The 25,702-nt window shown below is 38.1% G+C and overlaps 1 protein-coding gene across 9 annotated transcripts in view; it reads right to left on the bottom strand.

Annotated features, from left to right (window-relative positions):
• Window positions 1-25,702, bottom strand: part of BEND5 (BEN domain containing 5) — a 925,317-nt gene that overhangs the window by 501,546 nt on the left and 398,069 nt on the right. The window contains exon 1 of one of the 9 annotated variants that reach the window (XM_072974487.1): window positions 18,283-18,301. The exons of the other annotated variants lie outside the window; for them this stretch is intronic. The gene's annotated coding sequence lies outside the window, so the exon portion shown is untranslated. Of the gene's footprint in view, window positions 1-18,282; window positions 18,302-25,702 lie in introns of those variants that run through there. 9 annotated transcript variants of the gene reach the window in all.

Raw genomic sequence — 25,702 nt, 5'->3', positions numbered from 1 at the left:
TATTTCTATTACCTGGGTAGACTGCCCTAGGAGAACACTGCTAAGATTTAGGTCAGAGAATGTTTTGCCTATGTTTTCTTCTAGGAGGTTTATAGTGTCTTGTCTTATATTTAAGTTTTTAAGCCATTTTGAGTTTATTTTTGTGTATGGTATGAGGGAGTTCAACTTCATTGATTTACAAGTGGCTGTCCAGTTACCCAACATCACTTGCTGAAGAGACTGTCTTTTCTCCATTGTATATTCTTGCCTCCTTTGTCAAAGATTAATTGATCATAGGTCTATGGGTTTATTTCTGGGCAATCTATTTTTTTCCATTGATCTACATGTCTGCTTTTGTGCCAGTAACATGCTGTTTTAATTACTGTAATCTATAGTATTGTCTGAAGACCAGGAGGGCTATTCCTCCAGCTTCATTCTTTTTCTTCAGTATTGCTTTGGCAATTCTGGGTCTTTTGTGATTCCATATAAATTTTAGGATTGTTTGTTCTAGTTCTGTTAAAAATGTCATGGGTAATTTGGTAAGGATTGCATTAATGGCCATTGATTTCATCTTAATTTTAGAATTCTGACTTCTAAAACTATGAGACAATACATTTTTTCCCCCGGTTTGTGGTAATTTGTTGCAGCAGTCTGAGAAAACAAATATAATCTGCAAGGTACCCTTTCTCAAAAAAACAAAAAAACATAAAAACTGGAAGCAAATATGACAAAATAGTAATGGCTGTTAATTCTGGGTGGTAAACAAGAGTGTTTGCATTGTTGCTTTGTATTTTTTCTAAATCTTTTAAATTTCTCACAATAAAACTTTAAAAATTAATTATACTAGGGTTACATTATTAAACTAATTATAGTTTGTTGTCTCTCTTTATCCAGTTAACTGTTTTGTAAATGCTTAAACCCTAAGGCAAGAAACATTTGGGATTGTTCAGTAAACATGGTCTTTACAGATAGTTCACTATTACAGTGACTTTCAAGGCCCTTGAAAATTGACTGCCATCTCATTTCATCATCTTAATTCTTATATCTTACAACTTCCTGATATACACTCCATGTTCTTGACTACCTATAGTTTGCCAGACAAGAATTTTTTTTGCATGTATTTTATTTTTTTTAACATTTTTTATTGATTTATAATCATTTTACAATGTTGTATAGCACAGGGAAATATACACAAAATGTTATGATAACTCACAGAGAGAAAAATGTGACAATGAGTGTGTATATGTCCATGAATGACTGAAAAATTGTGCTGAACACAGACAAGAAATTTTTAAGTCTTCATGTCTCTGCTCCTGTCACTTCCTTCACTTAGAAAGATCACTAAGGCCTGGGGAATTCCTACTTCTAGATCCAGTTCAAATGACATTGGTTAATGAAACCTTCTCTGATTCTTGAGAATTAATTAGCTCCGCCTTTGTATCCTGGTTGCATTTGGTTCACAATGAATTCTTACATTTGTCACTTCGTTTTAACTGACTTTTCTTTGTCTGTCTTTGATTATAAATGTAGAGTTAGTCAAAACTACAATTAATTATATTTATATCCTCAAGAACTAACACAGTGCCTGATATAGTTTAGGAACCCAGTGAATACTAACTAGATAAGTGAATGCCTTTATTTCATAATGCAGTGCTTCTAACTCTGAAGATCTGTATGTTTCAAACACTATAAGCTATTGTTAATTTAAGGAAGAGATCTGCAGAAAAGAAATTAACTCAAACAGTCTCCAAAAGTGATTTCTCACTAACAGCATGAATCTTCAGAGAATACCTTCTTAACTTCTGTATCATGACAAAAGGAAAATGAGAAACTAACTGCAGCTTTGGTTTAACAACAGAAAACTCATCTCACCTCTTGGCTATGACCCTATACCCATTGCACCGGGTTGAGTTCAGCGACCAGTACTCTAATGGCTTCCTGAGTCACTCTCCAACAGAGCTTGGCAATCTCTCCAGCAGCCTGCCCCAACTTGTATTCTGATAAAGTGGAGCCACTTTTGTTTACATTATTTGAGGGAGAAAGAGAAAGAGACTATACCAACCACTCCTTTCCTCTCAGCACCAAGGTTGTCTGGAGGACTGTCCAAATATCCATATTTGAAGGGCATTAGAAAGTACTAAATTTGTCTCCATAAACTAAAGTAAGTCTTAGAAAAGTAGGGCACATAGCAATGACAACAGGCAGTATAGAATCAAGAGAAAATCACACCATCTGAACCCTATCCCTCCATCCTTACATGCACCAAGATGTTTGTTACAGAAATCTCTAATATTTACCTCCAATTGGCTTCTCCTCTACTCAGAAAACTTTCCTGAACACCCCACTATTTATTCATTTCTGAACACTTATAACATTAGTCTCAATCTCTCTATATGCATCCAGTACCTATCACACTGAGTGGCACAAAGCGGGAATCTTAATGAATATTTGTTGAATGAATGAATGACTAGTCCTACAGGACTTATGTTAGGTGTATAAAGAGGAAAAAGGGGAAATATTGTCAAGTTGAATCCCATGTACAAATAATCTCAAAAAATTTATCCATAATTTTTCTCCTACTGTATCAGCACTTTTTCATTTTCACTTTTTTATTGAAGATAACTTGCACACAGTAAAGCACAAAATATTAAGTGTATAGCTCATTAAATTTTTATATATGTCTGCTTCCTAAGAGAAATACAAAAATCTTATGCATATCATCTAATTCCATTTGACTGTCTCCCACCTTTAAACTACAATTGGCAAACACATTACTTCTACCTATAAAACAGAGAAGAAATTATCATCACTTAATTTTAAACAATCAATAAACTTTTCTTCATATATTTACTCTTTTTATTGCTTTTCATTCCTTCCTATGGTTCTGAGAATTTTTGAGAATTTATGAAAGATGTTTATTCACTGATTCAAGAAACTCAGTATATTTTCAGATTAATAAATCAGTCTGAAATAAAGCAGGATAAACACAAAGAAAATCACACTTAGGAACTTCATTGTCAAACTGCAGAAAACCATCCTGGATCATTTTTCTTTAGCTCAAAGGACTTCCATTGGTACTTTTTGTTATGCAGGTCTACAAGCAGTGAATTTTCTAAGATTTTTCTAAGACATTTCTGATTTGAAAAAGGAGTCAAATATTCCCTAGTAACAGCCCAAATGTCTCTCAGCAAACTATTCCCCAAGAAAGGAAATTAACAAAAACAAATCTAAGGGAATGGAACCAGAGAGAGAGAGAAATGAACCCATACGTGACCACCTGAGAACCTGTAGTCCCCTGATCCCCAGAGTCTATGCCTTCCAAGATGAACCTAAGAATTGCTGAGCAGAAAATGATTAAAAATAAAGGAGGCAATATTCTCTTCCTGTTCATGATTTTGGTTTCCATTTCAAGTTTCAGTTTCTCCTGAGTAACTACATTTCTCTACTGTAGAACACCTAAACTGATTAAAATAAGTATTAGTAGAAGAAAGGGGAGGCTGTCAAGTGGGAATAAAGAGACATGGGCTCTAGTTATAAGTCTGCTACTGATTTACTGGCTAATTTTAAGCAAGTTTCTTCTTCTTTCTGGGCTTCAGTTCCCCCGTGTATAACCAAGAATCAGACTGATTCTTGCCATATGGCAGTTCACTGCCACAAACTCTGTTATTACCAAATCATGAATTTTTTGCTCTTGTCCTCTGTCTTCCCCTCAGAGACTTCATTTTCATGACTTTGATATCACTTTCATGCTAATAATTCTCAAATTATATTGTCCTCTCATTAGCAAACAGAGTTGTAGCTTCAACTATCCACTAGTCATTTCTACTCAGTCATTTTGCCATACCTCACACTCAACGTGACAAAAACTCCATGATTCTAACATCCAATTTCCTTCTTAATTCAATGTGTTATCTAATTTTACTTCCAACTAGTCACCAATACCTCCCACTTCATAGTAAGTGGATGGCCATTCACCCAATTCAACCCCCTCTTGTTAACCATATTAGTATTTCAAGGATCTTTACTTTGTGTGTAATAGTTCTGCCTATATGCAGGGTCCTCTCCCCTTGGATCATCTTACCATAGGATTACAATTTCCCATAATAAATACAGTACAAATTATGATAAATAGGCATTTAGTAAAAGGGCCTTTACTATTAAGGACCACGGTTAGTTCAATGAACTAACATCAGAATAGAAATGAGGGAAATTGGGTCCTAAATCTGTCTCAGGAATTGACTCATTGTGTGACCCCAGATCAGCTATATAATCTCTCTGAACTATAGTTCCCCTATAAAAAATGCACAGATGATGTTTCCTCACACTATTTCCTTTGTCTATCAAAATTTGTTTAATCTTTCAAGCATAGCTCCATTAATGCCAGCCTTACGAAATCTTCCTGAGTTTCCTATCCAGTGACAGTTGGAATGTGATCATTCTCTCCCCTCAGATCTATATCTCTATAAGTTCACTCAATCTGTCTTCTTTTACATTTACTTGAATACAGATGTATCTATCTCTCCTACAGGTCAGAGACCATACCTGTATCTGCAGTGCCTTGCTTGCTACTTGTCAACAAGGAGGTAACTAGGAAATACTTCTTGAATGAATGGGTGATCCCGAGAAGAAACAGGGAATAAAAAGAAAGGTGGAGAAATTAGATATTCATGTTTTATACTCATTGTGACATTTCCTTTTTGGAACCAGGAATGTAGCTACATAACCTCATTTAAATCTCTTTTCAGAGTAAAAAAAAAAGCCCATGATATAAAAGCATTTAAATGAAGTTTCATTTGCCTTTAGACTCCAAGTCGAATAAAGCTGTTTAGCATTTCTATAGTATTTAACATTTCCAAAGTACTATTCAATGTTAATTAGTTAATCCTAATGCTCTATAAGGCAGGTCAATATTATGATCCTATCTGAAAAGTTAAGAAAATGAAAATTCAAAGGTATTTTGGCTTCCCCTTTCAGAATGTGAGAAACTGCTGAATGTTATTACAAATATAAAGTAGTATTTTGGAATAGAAATTAGCAAAGTTTAGAAGTGAAGCAAAGGCATTTGAACGGAGTTCTTCCTTCACCGAGGACCAATGTTTAAAAGGCAAAAAGGGACTGCGTATAAGTCTCCTCACCTAGTCCTTTCAGGCCCAAAGAGATTGTCTTCTCAGGGGTTTAGGCAGGGAAATTGACCATGAAATTCAAGTACGCTACCTACCAGGTTTATGGCAACAAGACAGATTTCAGATCCAATTATGTATAGATGGGTTGAGTTAGACGACAGACCCCTAGGCATGATCAGGATTGGCTCAGGGACTGAAGAGTAGTGGAAGTGTTAAGGTTGTAGCTCAGTTTCAAGGCTACAGCTGAGACCAGTTACCATGTTTTTTCCCCAGAGGCTGCACCCTAAGACTACAGTTCCACTTAGGAAAGGGAGAGCAGATTTGGCAAGGTTCCATGTGGTCATCTCTCTATCCTTGTGCCCTCCTACCCAGAAGCCTTCTCACAATTCTCAGTGTGAAACATGCAAATAGAATGATGGGTGACATTTAAAATGACAGGAAATCTTTTTCCCTCTGAGAGCTGAATCTGATGTACAGGAAGCAGGGAAAGGCTATTCACCCCAGGGAGCATAAGTCCAAGTAGAGCAGGACACATAAATACCAGAGACTGGTAACCAGGTCAAAGAAGTTCTTTTCAATTAGAGAGAATAAGTCTTCAACACCTAAGTATAATTAGTTAATTCATTCATTTATATATAATTATACATATAATTCATTTATTCATTCATTATTTTGTTTATTCACTCATTTCTCCAGCAAATTGTTGAGTTCTTCCTCCTAGAGAAATGAGATATGTAGGACACCATTCCCATACTCAAGGAATTCATAATCTAGTTGAGGGTTCTTCAAAGTATGATATGAAGGACCAACGGCATCAAATGTATCAGGGGTGCTTTTCTCAAATGCAGATTTCCAGGTCCTACTAGAGACCTAGTAAATATGACTAAATATCTCTGGTGAGCCCCAGAAATCATTTTTTAACCAGGCATCTAAGGTAACTCCATGTACATTAAAGCTTGAGAACCCATGGAAGTAGAAAAAGGCAGGCAATTACTCACATTGAGACGAGTGGTATACTAAAGGAGCCCAAGCTTTAGGGTCAATTAAACATGCTTTCAAATTGACCACTTCCTTGCTACACACCCTCTCTGAGCTCTAGTTTCTTCAGTGTAAACAGGAAAACACAACATCTGCTGTCAAGGGTGTGGTATAAATTAAATGAGAGAACACATATGAAGCATCTAGTATATAACAGGCAATGAAAAGAGGGAGCAAAGGAGGGTAAGGAGGGAGAGAAGGAGTTAATTGATTAGTTGGTTGGTTCTCTCCCTCCCTCTTGACTGTGTTTGAGTGCCCTTTTGAAAATGTCCACTTATGCAATTATGAAGGCAAGTCTTATAGATGAGAATTTTTCAGTATGGAATGGTGATATTTCTGACTGACAACATTGATTGACGAAATGGATAAATTCCTTAAAATATACATAAATAATCAAAGTGGAGTTAAAAAAATAGGAAGCCTAAATAAATAACTTTAAGAAAATGAGGAAGGAATTAAAAATCTTCCATCAAATAGAATACCAGGCTAGATTATTTTATAGGTGCGTTCTAACCAATTTTGAGGGAACAAACTCCTCCAGAGAACAGGAAAAGGTGAATATCCCCTGACTCATTATTTCATAAAGCTTATATAAATCCGATGCCAAAACCAAAGGACAGTAGGGAAGAGGGAAATTACTAATCCATTTCACTCGTGCATAGTGGTCCAAGGATTTTAAATGAAACACTAGCATAGCCTATTCTTACTGTGAAATAATACATAGTAGCGAAAATAAATACATAAATAAATAAAGAGTAAAAGCCAATAACATGAATAGATCTTAGTAACATATCATCAAATGTAAAAAGCAGTCTCAGAAGACCATCCGCTACATTATATCCCTTTTGTGAAGGTCCAAAACAATGAAAAATAAATAATATATTAACTACACATATGTATTTGATAAAACTATTTTAAAAACATAAAATTCAGGATATTAATTATCCTTGAGATGAAGGCACAGGAACGAGAGGCAAAAGGAATATATAAGTTATTCATATTTCTTTCCTTCCATTGGATAGTGGGTTTTTGAGTATTCATTATATTAATAAAAAGGATAAGTAAAGAATAAAATAAAAGGGCCTTACATAGTCCAATAATGATAGCATATATGAAACAAGAATTGTGATTAATCTAATTCAGTGTACCTAAAGTCCTTTTTAAAAAAATTGAAATTAAAGACTGAGGTTTTCAAGACCAGAAACACTTTATGGGCAAGATTAGAGATGGGACTCAGGCCAAACTTCGTAGTTTAGTTTGGCCATGGCCAACTCGATCCAGTTGGACAAATACTACTGTTTAAATTCGTTGGAGTTCATTTAAAAATAACTATCATAAAATCTGGCCCAGAGAATTTTGGTCAAGCCTGTATTCCCACAGGCCACCCAGACTGAGTGAGAGCAGATGCAGTTTTCAGCAGTGAGCCAGGGGTCAGGATATAGTGAAATTGGCAAAGTAAGAAGTCTAGGCTAAATTCTGTCTAGACATTACCATCTGTTGATTGAGTATCCATAACTAATCATTATGATTATAATCATCCTTGAAATTTTGCACAGGCTATTAGAGTTTTCAAAGTACTTTCATACACATTATTTCCTCTCCATACTCAGAAGTCTGTGCAGTAAGCATGCAAGCAGACATGGTGAGCACTGTTACTCAAGTACATAGATAAGGAAACTGAGGCACAAAGAAGTGAAGAGGAATAGAGGTAAAACCAGAACTCAAGTCCAGTTTTGTGTGATTCTGGGTCTAGTCCTCTTCTACTATATCAAGCTACCTCTTTTCTTTTCTCAAAATAAAATTTTGGAGGGTGCTTTGACTATTTATATCCTTGATAATAGTCATAACCTTTGACTCATTAATCTCACTTCAATAAATCATACTTAAAGATTTAACCTAAAAGGTGACTACAAAATATTACTATCATAATCATTACTATTAAAGATAGTTAGCATCCATACTTTCCAAATGGCTACTCTAAGCACACTAATCACTACATAGACTCTCCCGGTTAATCCAAGTGTTAGTATCACAACTTGATAAATGAGGAAACAGGTGAAGAGAGTTTGAGTTAAGATTTGATAAAGATGCCATGGCCAGGAACCCCGTGGGCTGAATCTGAAGCCTGTGTTCTTCAACATTATATATAGTAAGTGGAACATTCAAGTCCTCAGGTGACTCCCCTTGGGAATTAAGCTCATTGTTTCCCCACTAACTCCTTGGCAACATAGCAAGCCTGGCAGCTACAGAAAGTGTTAAAATAACTCAATATCTAACCATGTATATAGGGACAAAGAGGGATCCAAGGGATGCTAGTGAAATATGGCAAAAGAAAATTCCTACCACAGGTAGATTTTGTTACTGAGTTTGGTTTTATGTCCAACTGATAGTTGATTCCAGATTGAGGCTAGGTAAAGGTTGGTGCTTCTGTCAAACAAACTAGCTCTATCAATTATTCTGTGTTACATTTGGCAAGCCATTTGATCTCCGAATGTAAATAGCCTCTGATTTCCAAACATATATTCAACTGCCTGTTTGATCTATTACACTTTATTGTCTAAAGCATCTCAAGCAATGTGGCCAAAACAGAATTTTTGATATTTCACTACCAAAATAGGCTCTGCTCTCAGCTTTCCTCATTTCAGTAAATGACCCTTCCATTCACTCGGTTGCTCAGGTCAAAAGCCTAGAAGTCTTTGATTCCTCTCTTCCTCTCAAACCACAAATAAACAAGTCATGTTGACACAACTTCAAAATATATCCAAAATCTGCTTACTTCTCTCTACCTCTGTTATTACCATGCTTATCCAAGCCACCACCATCTCTCATTTGGACCACTGCAGTTATCTCCTAACTAGTCTTTCAATCTTTCCTGTATGTAATTCATTCTCCTTATACTGGCCAGGGTGACTTTTTGTAAACATAAGTAAATTGTGTTATTCTTCAGCCTTAAATCCTTTGGTGGCTTCCTATCACCTGTTCAATAAAACCCGAACCATAAGGACTATGAGATCTGGCCTTTCCCTAACTTTGCAACCTCATTTCAGTCCTCTCTTCCCATCATTCACTACTCTCCCACCATTTTCACATATTCTTTTTTCTGAAAGGCACAAAGCTGATTTTTCTCCTTAGTGTCTATTTATTTGCTCTTCTCTCTGCTTGTAATAATAATCCTTTAGATCTTTCTAAGACTGGGTCTTTTTTGATATTTGACTTAAGACATAAGACTGAGTCTTAATTTAAATGTTTCAGGGGGAGTGTATAGCTCAAGTGGTAGAGTGAATGTTTAGCATGCACAAGGTCTTGGGTTCAATCTCCAGTAACTCCATTAAAAATAAATAAATAAATAAACCTAATTACCTCTCCCCTCCAAAAACATTCTTTAAAAAATTTAATATTTCATCCTTAGAGTCCTTCCATGATCACCCAATCTAAAGTAGAGCCTTTATATTTGTTTATTGTCTCCTCCTATTAGAATGTTAAGGTTCATAGAGGAAGAACTATTCTTGTCTTATTCGAAGGTGAATATCCAGCGCCTAAAACAGTGTTTGGCATAGAGTGAGCACTCAATAAATGTTAACTGAATGACCAAATCTGTAAAACTGGGATAGTAATATCTACCTCACAAGATGGTTTAAAAATTCAATAACATGTAGAAATAAATGCTTAGTATGAAGTAAGTCCTCAGAAGGTGTGGCCCTCAATAATGAGATCATGTTGTTATATTTGGACCCAAGATTAACCCCTGTCCCACTAGCTTTTCCTACTCGGTTCAAGCAGACATTGAGCACGTGTTTTGCTTCTTGTTGCCTTGGATCTTCATATGTAAAATGAGGATTTAAAAATCCTACCTTCCAAGACTTCAGAGATTAGATGAGACAGCATGTAAAGCATCTAAGCCTATTAGATTCCCTTCCACCCTTAGTTGTCATAAGGACCAAATGGAATAGTTGTTAGGAAATGTGGTTTATAAACTGTGAGGAGCTATTTTGCTGCAGGTTTGATATTCTCAAGCAGAGATCTGCAGACAGACAGATGAAGTCAGATTCATTAGATTCTGGCTGTCAAATAAAATATGTTTTAAAATATAAATTTTGGACTCTTCAGAATCAAACAGGATTCTCCCTGCCAGCAAGCAGCTCAAGGCTCTGCCCAAAGCCATTAACACCACAAAATCCATGCTTGGCAAAGCTAGTCCTCATATTGGCAGTTAGGCTTTCAATTAACAGATGGGAATCTGGCTCTTGGAGCACTTTGGGACAGGACTCAGAGACAGTCTGGGTAAAACATTTATGCGCCCAGTAATCCACTGGTCACCACGTCCTCATTTCCTCCACCTGCTCATCTACGTAGCTACAGCTACTCAAACTGGAGGAGAGGTTAATTCCCCATGGCAGCATCTATGGTTTAACACTTTCCTCACTGCATAAGCTTCTATTTAGCTGGAAGAGCTGGATTATTAATTAGACTTTTTTCTGCAAATGCATGTGGATTTCAATGATGAGAAATGGTGCATAGTCTGTGCCTACTCTGAATTGCAAAACCTGATTATCAGCAAAGGCACACTTTGTGAGCTTCTGTTTCTACTGCAAAGTGCCAATCTCCACTGGGTCCTATTTCAACAATTATTTAACATTTATTGAGCACCAAAAATGTGCTGGGATCACTCTCTCTCTAATCTTGTCACTAATGATCCATCAGGCTCCTGTGGGTGATGAGAAAGAAGAGGAACAAGTTAATTATCAGTGTGGCGTTCAATCTGAATCAGTTAAATTGCCCAAATTATTGAAGTTTAGCTACCCAAGTAAAATGGTGACTAAACTTCTGCAACGAAAACTAAAACATCTATCTTACTGTCTTTAAAAAGGAAGAGGAGTGGAGGAGAGATAAGAGAAGGAAAACAAACTGTACTGGGTATTAGAAAGCCAAAGGTGTCTAAAAGAGGAAATAATCAGACATTCCTTAAAGGAACCTGGAACATATAACTTCAAACTTTTGTTCATGATGCTCCTTCTCCCTGGAATACATTTTCTACCTCACCTATGCATGTTAAAAATTTGTGTATTGAGATCAAGTTCAAGTGCCAACTCCACCATGTAACCTGGAGTGATCTCGGTATCTTCCTAGGTATCTCTTTCTTTCATCTTCAAAAATGTATTCATTCTCCAAGACCTGCCAACTATACCTCTTAAATACCTTTCATATCTTACATTTTAAAAGTAGAGACTTTTTCAGTCATCCTAACATCTCTGTCACATATCCTTTCCAAGGCAAATGAGCTCAGAAGGCTGGGTTCTGCAGAGCCTGTCCAGGCAGGAGAATGGTGAGACTGGTCCTTAGTTGTGAGCTTAGGTCGAATAACAATTGTCTTAAGACCAGAACAAGGTGGCATCAAGAAGCAGGGAACTAACTAAATGTAAACACTCAGATCTAAAAGGAAGTAAGTATCTGCTCTGGTGACCAGAACCTGCTCAGGTAAGTGTGTTCAGGAGGGAGTGCCTAGAGAAGTGCCTTAGGCTGGTACAGGGAGGCCCATTAAAGGTGCAAGCCATGGGACCAAAGGGTAGGAGTTAAGGACTCTGAGCCACTCTCAACATCTCTGGCATCCATCGGTGTCTAACACATATTTGGTCCTCGGTATGTTTCTTAAATAAATAGTGCCACAGAATTTGTCACCTCCTAAGATTAGGAAATGTTTGGAAAAGTATAATCATCATAATCCAGGTCCAGAGAATCAAGTGTCTTACTCAAGGGACTAACTTGAGCAAACTGAGCAAATTGCTCTTGTGTGATTTTCTCCTTGAACTTAAATCTTGTATTTAGAACTGGTAATGGCCAAGAGATAACCCCTCCGAACCACTTAAGGCGGAGCATATTGTCACTGCTGGCCTTTATCTGGATAATCAAATAATAAAGTCAAACTGGCAACCAAAGGCGAGTTCCCAAGCTAATTCTAAAATACTTTCAATGTTATTTGTTCAGTAAACTGCAGAACATTAAATTTCTATATTAAGTAAATTATAAGGAAGAATGCACTTTGCAAAATTAAAAAGTTCTTGGTTACTTTATCTATTATTCTACTGGGAAAGTTTCCAGAGTGTGCCTTGTACAATTAGATAACTTTTTGCATGGATGGTGGGTAGTGAGGAAAGGGTTCTGAAAGCTCAGTACACACAGTGCCAGGATTTCATCAGCAATTCCACAGCTTATTTCTGGGCCCCGAGGCAGAAATCTTTGATGACAAGCACCCAGTTTGAGACGTATTCATGACTTTAACCTTCTGCCTCACATTAGGAATATGATGAAATCAAGAGATGAAACATGTGAGACAGAACAGGAGGGGCCCATCAAAATCTTCTGGTCCCAAGGTTTCCACACTGAGCCCTGCAAGGCATTAGAAGGTTCCCAGAGAATCTTCGTAGTGTGTACAGGGCTTCAGGGCTGCTGTTGATCTCTTTTACATGCTGGAATTCTCTGTAAGAGTCCTATTATGGAAAGAGTTCTCAAGCAAAAATAATCTTTAAAATCAATAATCTATACAGATATAGAGCAAAGGGCACTGTTACTGGCATGAGTCTGGCAGGATTCCTTGGTTATGTATCTTCACTCCATCACTTGCTATGGAATCTCAGGCAATTCACCAGTTTTTCATCTGTAAGACAGTGATGATGACTATACCATGGCAGATATTGGCTAGATATTGACCAATACCATTTTCTCTTTCTGTGAGAGTACATATCTCAGTATACCTTGCAGTTAAGTTGTTCCAAGTGACAATAGTATGGATGGAAGTTCCAAAAGATAAAGGAGGATGGATGGAAATAATGTATGCAACATCCAGGCTAAGACTTAAAAATCTCATATGCAATTATTTATGCATTCTTGTTTCCTTCCACAGTGACCATGAAAGCAATGAGGTGAGGAGGACAGCACCCTAAAATGGAAGGATTCTGGATCCCTGAGTTATTACTTGAAAGAGAACCACCCATTGGAACTTTCTGACTCAGATAACTTCGTGATGTTTGTGAGAACTAAACCTTTATTGCATTAAACTACTGGAACTTGGGGATAGTATTACTTGTTCACTACCTACCCTCAAAGTTTGGGGAAAGATTACATAAAATACACGCAAAAGCAGCATAATGAATGTCAATGTAAAAACATTCAACAAATCTTAACTGAAACTATTAGGAAACACAGAACTGATTCAAAGTCACAGAGAAAATTAGAGGCAGAGTTAGGACGGGAAACTAAGCTAATGCTCTTCTTATTAACTAACCCAGTCCACGTTTCCTTGACCTTGCACAAGTCCAATCTCCTCTCTGGGCTGCAATTCTTCTATCTATAATGGCGCTTTGTTCATGCATTAATTCAACAAGTGTTTATTGAGTATCTACCTATGCCATGTACTCTTATGCTAGGTTTTGAGTATACTACTTGACTAAGACAAACAAGGTAAGGCCTTCATGAAGCTTAGTGAGGGGAAACAGTAAACAAAAAATAAAACATATATTCAAGAAAATATAACAGTAATAAGTGCTATACAAAAAATTAAAACAAGATGATATAATGAAACAGAGTGACTGGGTAGCTACTTTAGACTAGGAAAGACCTCACTGAGGAAGTAGCATTTAAGCTGAAACCAGAGTAACAAGAAGGAGCCTTGCTTGTAGGGGAAGAGGTTTCTGGGTGGAAGCACAGCAAGGGCCAAGGCCCTCTGCAGTGAAGATGTTAGCTGGCCTGCCCTTAGTAAAAGGCCTAATTTTTTTTTCTCACTAAGGCACAAACATGCTCTCAGTCGTTCTAAAGATAGAAAGGAATTTGAAGATTTGCTGCTTCAACTTCCTTTACCTACTTTCTCCAAGTAAGGTTGAGGTTTGGAGTCTCAGTTTACTAACTTAAAAGGGTTACTTAACTCATAAGGCTGAGTTTCTTCATCTGTAATATGGGGATGAAACACATACACCATACAGGATTGTGGTGGGATAATTCATGTAGCCTGCCTGGGTCAGTGCCTGTCACCTAGCAATGCTCAACAGTTGACAGAGGAAGAGGAGAGTTGCTAAGGTTCTAATAGCGATGTATGCAGCTGCATGGAAGCTAAACCTCTGTGCTCTGACTCTCTGGCTCTTTAGATCAGAAGAAGCACTTAGAAAACAGCATCATCTAGAAATTGTTTACCAGATTGGCCATGAAATCCTTTGTGGCTTTTTCTCTAGAATAAGTAAGAATCAATATCAGCAAGAATTTGTTAGGAACACTGACATTTGTTATCGTTCATGTCACTTAGGCCATGCAGCTATGTGACCCTGCATGTAATTTAGTTAGCCCTGACTTCAGTGTCTGATTCTTCAGGTGTCTTCAGTCTCATCTCCACATTCATTTTGGAAATCTTTCCAGATCAGGAACAAAGACCAGAGAGGAAGGGATTGTTGACTTCAGTCAACCCATCTCACCTCTCCTTTAGCCAGTTCTCTTTTCCTGCTTTCTTGGGTCCCATTTCATCCATACAGCACCCTCCCAACACATGAGGTAGGCAAGATACATACAATTATCTTTGTGTGACAGAGGAGAAAGTACCGCAGGACGAACAGAACGGGGACTAAAACTTGGGTCTTTTGACTCCATGCTACATCTAGATCCAAAGTGTTTTGAATGAATGATCACGATGCTTTCTTAATATATTTTTCGTTTATTTAGATTTCCCAAATAGGCATCAAGATCTGAATAGTGTAACACTTCAGCTACTGTGAAACTCTTCTGCCCTACTGCCCTCATCCCACTGTCAGTGGAGTTAGTGCCTCCATTATCTGTATTTCCATAAATTTAGAACTGTGGTGTATAAGTTTTAGTCTTCATAACAATTCCAGCCATACTCTGTTGAAATTACTTTTTTCTTCTTTTTCTCAGCAGACCATGAGTCCTACTGCTGTATTCAGAATCTATTTCTGTGTTCAGTACGTAGAAATTACTGAATTATGGGATTTTTGACAAATGGTTCCCTCTACCTGGTTCTTCTCCTCGCACTGAGTCTCCTCCTCCCTCATCACTTTTTCCTAATTAACTCCTCCTACCCAGGTTTGAGATCTCAGCTCATATGTTTACCTTCTAAGGTACCTTCACTGCAGCACATTCCTTCCACTGAGACAGGACACAACTCCTTACCAATTTTTATGACATAATGTACCTCTCCTTTATAACTTTTTAACAAAGTTCATAATCCTAAATTTATCTATATAATTGTTGGATAAAATTTTGTGTCCCTTCTACACTGTGAGCTCATTAAGGACAGTGTTATGGGTTGAACTGTGTCCCTTAAAAATTCATATGTTGAAGTCCTAAGAACCAGTACCTCAGAGTATGACTGTATTTGGAGATAGGGTCTTCAAGAACTCAATTAGGATAAAATGAGGTCAAATGGATGAATCCTAATCTAATGTGGCTGGTAGCCTTCCAAGAAGAGGGGATTAGGACATACACATGCGTATGCACAGAGGAAGGACCATGTGAAGACAGGGAGAAGATGGCCATCTCTAAGCCAAGGAAAGAGGCCTCAGAAGAAATCAGTCTTGCTGACCCCTTGGTGTCAGATTTCTAGCCTCCAGAACTGTGAGAAAATGAATTTTTGTTGTTTAAGCCACCCAGTGTGTGAAGGTTTGTTATGGAGTCTTAGCAAACTAATACAAACAGGAACCATGCTTGTTTTTATTTACTTATGTATGCCCAGTATATGCCACAGTGCTTGGCACATGGCAGTTTTTCAAAGAGTATTTGCTAATAAATGAATGAAATATTTGTTTAATTGAATTTATTGAAAAAGGTGAGGCAGTTGTTTTTGTTTGTTTGTTTGCTTAGTTCAGGGCCACTGAAAAGTATCACAAACACCTGAATTTTACAATAAACAAGTGAGTGAAGTAGATATTAGCTTAGGACAATGACCTAAATCAAGTCAACTTAGATCCCAGGTTCTGGCAAATTCTGCTTTTACCAGAGATCTGATCCTGCTCTTGTCAGCTCCAGAAGATATACCTTCCAAGGCAGAGTAATGTACTAACTTAATACCTTTTCCATAAATTCTAGCTTTTCCATTCATAGTAGGAAATTATAAAATATAGGGAATATACTAATACATAAGAACAAAAACATGGACAAAATTTTATGTGATAATTAAGCTATTTTAAAGCTGATTTATAGAAAATTATATCCTAATGATTTTAAGTGAGCATGAGATCAGTGAGGTCCCAGTTTCTGTCCTCATCCAAACCCCCTGAATCTCAGTTGAGCCCCAGCAAGAAATGGTCTCAGACCTTATGCTGCCTTTTGAGACTGTCTACAATTGTTCCCTCTTATGCATAGAAGTCATGAGTAATGGACAGAAAGGTTATTGGCTTGGGAATCAGTAAACTTTGGTTCCAATCCCAGTTTCTGCCACTAACCTGTTATGTGATTCTGGCCTAGTTATTTCTTCTATCTGAACTTCAGTCTTCTCATTTGTAAAATGAGGTGTTTATACCTGATAGCATCTAAGATATCTTAAATCTCTTGACATCCTAAGCCATCATGAATCATACCCCAAAATTCCTAAGCAGAGCATTTGGGTTTCTTCAATAAACGGTTTGTCTCCCATCCACTCTTTTATTATCCCTAAGCCTTCACCTCTAAATGTCATCTGTACTTGCTGCTTGCATACCTCTGCATGAAATGTGGTTTCCCTAATTATCCATCCACTGACACACTATTTACCTTTTAAGATCCAGGGATCTTAAAACCACACCCATTCCAGGGAGTCTTCTTGCCTTCCCTACTCTACGCTCCCAAAGCATGTTTCCTGTACCTCTGCTGAGTGGTTCAGTTCACTCAATTGGGAAACAGTTATTTGTTTTCATGTCTAACTCCCCTTGTAAATCAAATGCCCAGAGTGTGAGGACTGACACAATGCCTGGCATTCTGAAGACACCTAATCAAACTGCTAGTTTAAATTAAAACTTCTTTCTTAAAAGTATTTGTCCATATGAATTTAGGCATTTTCTTTACAAAAAGGAAGCAGTCTAATGAGCCTTAGGGAAAAGGAGAAACAGGCTCAGTTGTGGCTGCCCTGATGGGGACAGTTTGACCTGCACAGGGACCCTGAAGAAGATAGTATCAGCCCCAGGCAGTTTTACAGGCCTTGCTTCTATTCTGCCAGAAGGCACAGCACAGTCTGGAAGCCACAGGTCTGACAGTAGTGGCTAGAGGCAGGAGCAACCAGACTCTGGAGACATTGGCTTGATCTAGGGCTGCTGGCACTCAACACACTGGAGCAAAGAAAAATGGAGGAAGATTAAATAGCAATAAAGAGCTATTATGTATTGAATGCCTACCACACATCAAAAAAAAGCTGAACATTTTAGATGTGTTATTCCTAATCCTCATAATTTATCAATAAGACCCATATATTGTTCCTATTTTATAGAGGAGATTCAGGAAGGTGAAGAAACTTAACAGAGGCCTTTCAGTAGAAGTAGATGGGGTTGGGATTCAAATCCAGGTCAGGCTGGTCTTTGCTCTATAGTACTGCCTCTGTCTTCAGGATCTTGCAATTCTCCCATCCCAACCACACCCTCCTCCCCTCATCTAGGTGACTGTGCTCCATTTCTAAAGGGTTGGCACTCAAACTAGTTTAAATATTATCCTTTTATAGAATTTTTCACTTTAATCATGGTCTATTTAAGACAGAAAATCTTTCAAGACCCAAAGGAACCAATCTTTTATGCTAGAAGAAGTGGCACAAGAGGGTAACATAAAGAACAATCACCTCTGACACACGAGGTCTGAGTTCTGGTTCCAGCTCTGAGGTTAATCTGCTGTGTGCCCTTCAGCAATTCACTGCCCCTGTCAGTCTCAGTTTCTTCATCGATATGAAGGCATAGGACTATGTGACCTCTAAGAGCCCTTCTAGCTCTGGTATATTAGAGCATTTAATCAGACAGGCTTTTGTGGGTTCCTGAACAGGAATAAACCTGTTAAATATGACCTTGTTTCTATGAACTTGTTAAATATGGCCAATTCCTAAATTGGGAGTAGCTTCCACAAAGAGAGGGCAGAAGGCAACAAATGGGTAATTATAATGAGTATAAGTAATAAACATACAATTATTACTCACTCTGTGCCATGCTTCTTCCGCAGTTTATAAGGAGAACTGCATCCTGGGAGAGGATGGATGAGAAAGAGATCCAGTGATCAATGATCAGTTCTAATCTTAATCAATCTTTAAAAAGCATTTGACACAGTTGATCACTCCTGCCTTTGTTGAAAGCCTTCATCACTTGGCTTCGTGACATCATACTTTCCAGCTTTCCTCTTAGATCACTGGTCACTCTTTCTCAGTTACACTTGCTTGCTCCTCCTTCTCTTGTAGATTCTAATGCTGGAAAACCCCTAGAGTTCTCCCCTCATCCCTCTCCTGTTCTCTATCTGCACTTGCTCCCTCAGTGATCTCATCCATTCACTTTAATTTAAATATCATCTTTATGCTGATGACACCCTAATATATATATATATATACGATAAGCCATAACTTTCTCTTTGAGCTCCAGATACTTACTCCTACAACTTACTTGACATTTTGTCTTAGATGTCTAATAGGTATTCCAAATTTATCACATATAAAGTTGAACTCATGATCCCCACCTCCCACACCTATCCTTCCTCAGTATTGTAAGTATTAGTAATGAAACCACCATTTGCCCAAATGCTTACCAAGGTCAAAAGCAAGGTATCATTTTTACTTGCTCTAGTTCTCTCACCTATTGCATTTAATTCATCAGCAAGTTCTCCTGACTTTGCCCAATATCTCTCCATCTCCCCTAATGTAACGCAGGCTACAATCACCATCTGGACTCGTGCAGGAGCCTAACTGCTCTCTCTGATTCCATATGTACCTCCCTATTGTCAATTAGAAATGTGTATCAGACCTTGTCACTCCCTTGCTCACTGGCTTATCACCAGACACGTACTAAAATTTAAACTCCATACTATGGTCTACAAGGCTTTATGTGACCTGGCCCTTACCTATCTCTCTGATTTCATATTCTGTTCTCTGACTCAACCTACTTCAGTATAACAGCCTTCTTGCTATTTTTCAAGCACATGAAGTTTGTTTCCATCTTAGGGCTTTTGTATTTGGTGTTCTCTTTGTGTGGAACACACTTTTCACAGATCTTTGTATGTTGTCCTCCTCATTTTAATTCAGTTCTCTATGAAAGGTTTACCTCTTCAGAGAACAAAAGACCAATGAGCATTTTCAGAATGAAACACGTATCAACTGGTGACTAACTACCATTCCCAGAGAGTTCAACATAAGACTTCTCTCCTGAGCACTCTTCCCTTTAAAGAGCCAGTCTTTTCTGGGGGGAAATTCTCAATACAATGAAGAAATAGGGTCACTTAAGAACAAGTCTCTCTGGGTACTGCAGACTGAATGTTTGTGTCTGTCCCCTCAAATTCCTATGTTGAAATCTTAACTCTCAATGAAATTGTATTGGGGGGGGCACTGGAAGATGATGAAGTCATAGGGATAGAGCCCTTAGGAATGGTATTAGTGCCTTTATGAAAGAGACCTCAGAATTATCTCCTCCACTTTCTACCGTGTGAGGATACAGCAAGAAGACAGCAGTCTATGAACTAGGAAGTGGGCTCTCACCAGACAACAAATCTGCCAGTACCTTGACATTAGACTTCCCACTTTCCAGGACTGTAGAAAAATAAATGTGCTTTTTGGGGGGTTAAGCCAACTAGTCAATGGTTATAGCAGCCAAAATTTTTGTTACAGCAGCCTCAAATGACTAAGTTACTAGGTATACTTCTTAAATCTTTGGAAGTATAAAACAATTGCCTCATTTTATGATTCTATAAAAGAGCACCTGAGAATAGACATGTCACCCACAAGGATCCTTCCAAAGTATTCCCTGCCAAATTAGGGTGCTGAGACCCATCTTATATTACTATATTTCAGAAAACTATGATCATTTTATTGTTTCATTCAAATTTCTCCCCTACTCATCATGGCTTCCCATCCTGAAGAGGAGAAAACCTACTTCCTATTTACTGCTATGAATAGATGTTCTGATAAGCCATGGACAGACATCTCCAAATGCCTCCAAATGTTCCAAGCAACCATTAATCCAATAAATTAGGCAATCAGTAAACAACTAACTGATTAGCTAGGCTGATTTGTAGACTTGTTTCCTAAAGCATAGGAGTGTTATTTAGTCAGACAAGCAAATGGCTCTTCTATTACCTTACATTTTTCAAATACTAACTCAAAATTTTGAAAAATAAGACACTATCAGTATAGCAGCAAATTCCAAGAATTCCTTTTATGGTTTTATTTTAATTTGCATGGCAAATGTAAATTACAAGCAAAGTGACCTTGGTTGTAAAAAATGAGGCAGCATTAGGATTGACGGGCCCCACTATTAGTATTTCAATCTGACAGGCAGAAAAGAAGTATGCTGATCCTGAAGGTTTGTTGAGATATGATCCTGAATGCAGGCCAAGTGGGAAACACCTTCCTAGGAAGAGTAATTTCCATCTAAACAATAAGAACTTTGTTGATACCTGGCAGCTACCTAAAGAGAATAACTGCTTTCTAACAAGGTCCTTTAAACTCAAACCTTGACAATGAACTTCATCTGACTGACCTCAAAGTCTATGCCCAGCAGACTTTCAGCCTATATCAAGGAATCAGTGGCTCTGGCATGAAATGATGAATGGCAAGTTCAGCAATAGATGTGGTAGAGACTGATGACCAGGGCACATGTCCAGGTCAGGATGAGCACAAGAACCAAGTTACAAAATGTGGGGATGTCACCTTTGTCCTAATGGGCAAAGGTGGCACATAAAGTGACTTGGGGGAAAAGAGTTAGGTGAGGCCCTGGAAAAAAATCATTTATAAAGGAGAGAGTGCCCTTCCTTAACTATCAGGGTGTTTCCCGCCTTCCTCTCTGTGCTCTCCTGCAGATGCTAGCAGCTGCTCTCATCTTGCTCTCAGCTGATAGTCAATAACTTCACATGGATATGCTTCTTGACGGTAAGCCACTGATTGTAGTCAGGGCCCTGTTTCCTTAGTACTTGCAGATACTGAAGATGAGCTACCTGCAACCCAATCCCAGACCAGGCTCTGTACCTGGGAGAACCAGACCAAGCAATAAATATCAGGATCCCCACCCTAAGAGTGGGATTGGAGAGAGGCCTGCAATGGGTTCTGCTGTCCTAAACATATTCTGTGAGATGTAGCATATGAATCAGAAAAACACAAGTATTAGATTCAGAATACTCAATCTCTGTTAAATGTTTTCATATGCCAAGCTTTATGAATGTGTCCTCTCAGTTACCCTCTAAGGCAGACACTATAATCCTCATTTACCAATGAAGAAATAAAGGCTTACAAAATGCAAGAGATTTGTCCCATAGTCACAAAGCCAACCGAGGGCGAACCACTTAAAGTCTCAATATCCTCCTCAGTAACAGGAGACAGTAACTTCTTTTTAGAGTATTATAAGGAATAATGAGATATGGTGCTTGGCATGATAGAAGTCCTGCTTACCTGTGCAAACGCATATGTTGGTACTTCCTCCACCTCAGTTGTACAGAACTACACTAAGTTGCCTTCCTTCTAACTTGAGGTACTTGCTCCACTTCATTCCTTGTCCAAATTTTACACACCCTACAGGTCCCATGTCCATTTTTTCAGAGTCATCTCCCCCGACAATCTTCCTCACTCCTCATTATCTTCTCCACATCAATCGACACTCTAGCTATTCCAAAAGTGATGACCATCCTCTGCTTGAATACTTTTACTGACAAGGAGTCATTTATCCATGAAACAATTCATCTGATCTTTAGGTAGCACTGTATATTTTTAAAAATTATTACATATATATAAATAAGACCTGGCACAAAGATTAGTTCCAAGGGTGTTCACAGCTTGTAATTAGAAGCTTCAATAACTGACCATAAGAAGTTTATTATATAAATTATGAAGCATCTTTACAATGGAAAAAATAGAGCTTTTAAAAATGATGCTATAGATCAATACTTACTGAAATGGAAAGACAGTCATTGATCTATTGATAAGTGAAAAAACAGGTTATGAAGCCTAGGACAATTTATACAGCTCTGCCATTCCTGAGACTATTCCTCGTATTATATAGTTCTGCATCTCTTCATCACAAGAGGAGATGTTCCCAAGGACAATGCTTTTTATTACTTCGTATTCATCTCAACAGGCCTCCAGTGAGTACTTGCATGAGTACACATAAGGGCTGGAGGCTCAAAGATATGACTTGATACTTTGGTTCATCAGTGTCTGCTGCAATTCTAGGCACAAAACATCTTTGGTAAGTAAGTACAAGTTAAGTTACACTGAATTAGACTGGAATGGGTTGGATTAGATTAAATAGTTTTCTGTAATTTTGACTACTGGCTAGGATTTTAGTAGAAGGCAAAGGAACTGGCCTGGAGTCAGAAGATCAATGCATAAATAGCAGCTCTGTCACATTAGCTATGAGATAACTGGCAAGCCTTAGTCACATTATTTATAAAACAAAAATAATACTGCTTAACTCACAGGTCTAAGGTAATGTGTAGACATAATAAAGCATATAAAAGTTATTCATACAATGCCTAGCATGTAATGCTTGTTTAATAAATGGTTTCCAAAAGGACAGTAACTCAAAAAGCAAAGCAAATAAAACAACCAACCAAACAGTGAAACTGAAGGTCTAGCCAAGAGTGGGGTTGATATTAGGAACACTGAGAGTAAATCATCTTTCTAGCCAATCAGAAGTTGGCCTCCTGCTCTTCCAGGGATCAGTTTGCCTCTATTGTAGACAATGAAGACACTGGGGACAAAAAGTCAGAAGCAAGGTGGACATTGTCTTTCCATGTGATCACAGCATTGATCGGGTTCTGGTATCACCTAGACCAACTCGTAAAGTGAAAGACAGCTACTTCCATTCCTTACCCTGGGAAAGGGTCATGTCTCATAGGCTTTGGCTCCCAGGCTCCCACTCCACTCACTGTCATGTATTTTTGGTGTGCTTAGGGTGACCAACTGTTCCAGTCTGCCCAGCATGGACTTCCAGTGCTAAAGTCGGGGAAGTCCCAGGCAGGTGGAGATGGCTGGTCACTCTGTGTGCTAATGGCTCCCCAAAAGAGCCTGATAAATGCCAACATGTGCTATGCCTTTGTGCGGCAGATGCAATAGAGGTTTCCTTAAAAACTGGCTTATATTAAGCCACTTAGACTGAGCTATGAATCTCTTTTCTGTATCAGTATGATTTTTCTCCTAAGACCACAGCTTTTTTTGGTGACTTGGTCTGGAATAATCATCACTTTTAAAGTCACTCTGTAAAGATCCTAGCAAAGTGGAAAACCACACAGGCTCTGGAATCAGAGAGGCCTGTTTTGGAATATGGTTTCCACTATTAATTAGTTTATGACTTTAGAAAAAAACAACTCCTTCAAGCCTCAGTTTTCTTATCTGTAAAACAACTTCATAGAGTTGTCAAAAGAATTAAATGACCTACAAAATAAAACACACAGTAATATAACAGAATTCAAATTAATTCTATGTATACACTAATTGGTTCTATCCTGAAGTTGTTCATAATTTTCTGTGTGCATTATAATTATTGATGATGAAGATGATGATGATAACGACGATTAGGAAGAAAGTTGGTAAATTTAATTAAAAACTCTAAGCATGATATTTCTGAGAGAACCAGACTGTGTTGCAGTTTTATTACAACAAGCTTTAAAAGGGAGCATGTAGGTGTCTGTGTGCATACAAGTGAATGAGAGAATAACTACCAATCAATATCTGGACATATTTAGGACAGCTCAGTATGTACCTTTCAATTCACAGTGAAGGCCACCTCTTACATCTCAACAATTAACATATCTCTACACGGTATGAACACAGCTACTAAAAATGAAAAGAAAACAGAAAAAATACTGGGAGCAAATGAATCAACATGTTATTGTGGTTGTACCTAGATGGTGGTTTCTTCTTCTCAGTGGATTTTCTCAATATTCTAAAATAGACACGTTCATTCACCATAATGGTTTTTAAAAAGGTTTTAATTTTCAAAGTTCCTTTGTCATCATCATTCCTTACTGACCTCTACCTAGCTCTCTATCCTAATCTATCACTGCTCCATCACAGAGCCAAACTTAGAATTAAGAAACGTTTTTTAGAAATCCTGTTTATATTATAAGACACTTTCAAATGTGCCAAATCACTTAAACTTAAAATAATCTTCTAAAAGAGATATACTCATTTCATTCACCATTTTAAGAGAAAAGAAATAAATAAGTCCCTCTACACACACACAAACACACACACACACACACACATATCACCATGCGCTCTTTTTCTGTATTTCCTTAGTTGATTTCATCCAATCTCATAATTTTAAATATGATGTTGACAACTTTTAAAGTTTATCTCCAACCTTGGCCTCTCTCACTCCTTCTCCATTTACCCATGTTAGCAAGTGGTACTACCTTCCGCCCAGATGCTCAAAAGAGATAAAAAATAGTCACCCTTGACATTTCCCTCTTGACATCTCTCACACTCAGTCTACCCCAAGTCCTAACTATCTCACATAAATGATGCTGCTGTAATCTGGCTCTCACATTTTTAATGTAGCTCATGAGAAATTCATGATTTCTTGCCCTTCCAAAACTAGTGGAAGTCAGGATGCCCTACTGTCTTCCTCTTTATCCATCTACACAAGTTACTCTAGCCAGCTTCCCAACTCATAACTCTGAAGCAAAAAGTAAGCATTAACACCTATGTTCCTATATGCTCCCTGTCCCTGGTATAAAGGTAAAACCCTCCAAAGAATTCTAACCATACTCTGCCAGCCTAAGAGGGGCTACAAAGTTTCTGCAGCCCAGCAAGCTTCAGGGCAGGGAATAAGACAACAGTATTCTCTTTGTGCAGACATTCCCACACTCTCTTACAGTGGTCTTCTATGATCTACCCTACTTGTGGGAGCCCATGATTGTGTTAAGAAATTGTAACAGACCCCAGCCTCTTATCTCCTTAAAGAAGAGCAAATGTGCTTAGTAACCACCTTGCTTGCATAGTTGAGGTTTTAGCAATGACCCAGGCCCTCGGCTATAAACGCTGGGCGTGCCTGCTGTTAGATAGTCTTCTATCCCCAAAACAGCCTTGGGCTGGAATGGTAAACAAGCTATAAAAAGCTGCAGACTCAGAGGTGAGAAGGCTGGTTAGCCAATGACGGGTAAGATCCCCTGAGGGGGGCAACCTAAGACAGGCACAGCCTGAGTCCAAGGAAAAAGTTGTTAAGCAGCTGTTTCTCATATGTTCCGCCCTGATAAGCTGAAAGGCTCAACATGAATATGATTTACCAAAAAGGGTCTTCTGACCTTGAGCCAAACAACAACAATAAACAAAGCCTTTGTACTCGTTGTGATCCCACCCTGTCCTTCCCTAAATTCCTGCATTCCATCACACAACTGATAGTGATTCCTCCTTTGACTGTACACAA

This window comes from Vicugna pacos, chromosome 13, assembly GCF_048564905.1.
Source record: "Vicugna pacos chromosome 13, VicPac4, whole genome shotgun sequence".
NCBI classification, from domain to species: Eukaryota; Metazoa; Chordata; class Mammalia; order Artiodactyla; family Camelidae; genus Vicugna; species Vicugna pacos.
This window is presented reverse-complemented; position numbering and strand designations above follow the sequence as displayed.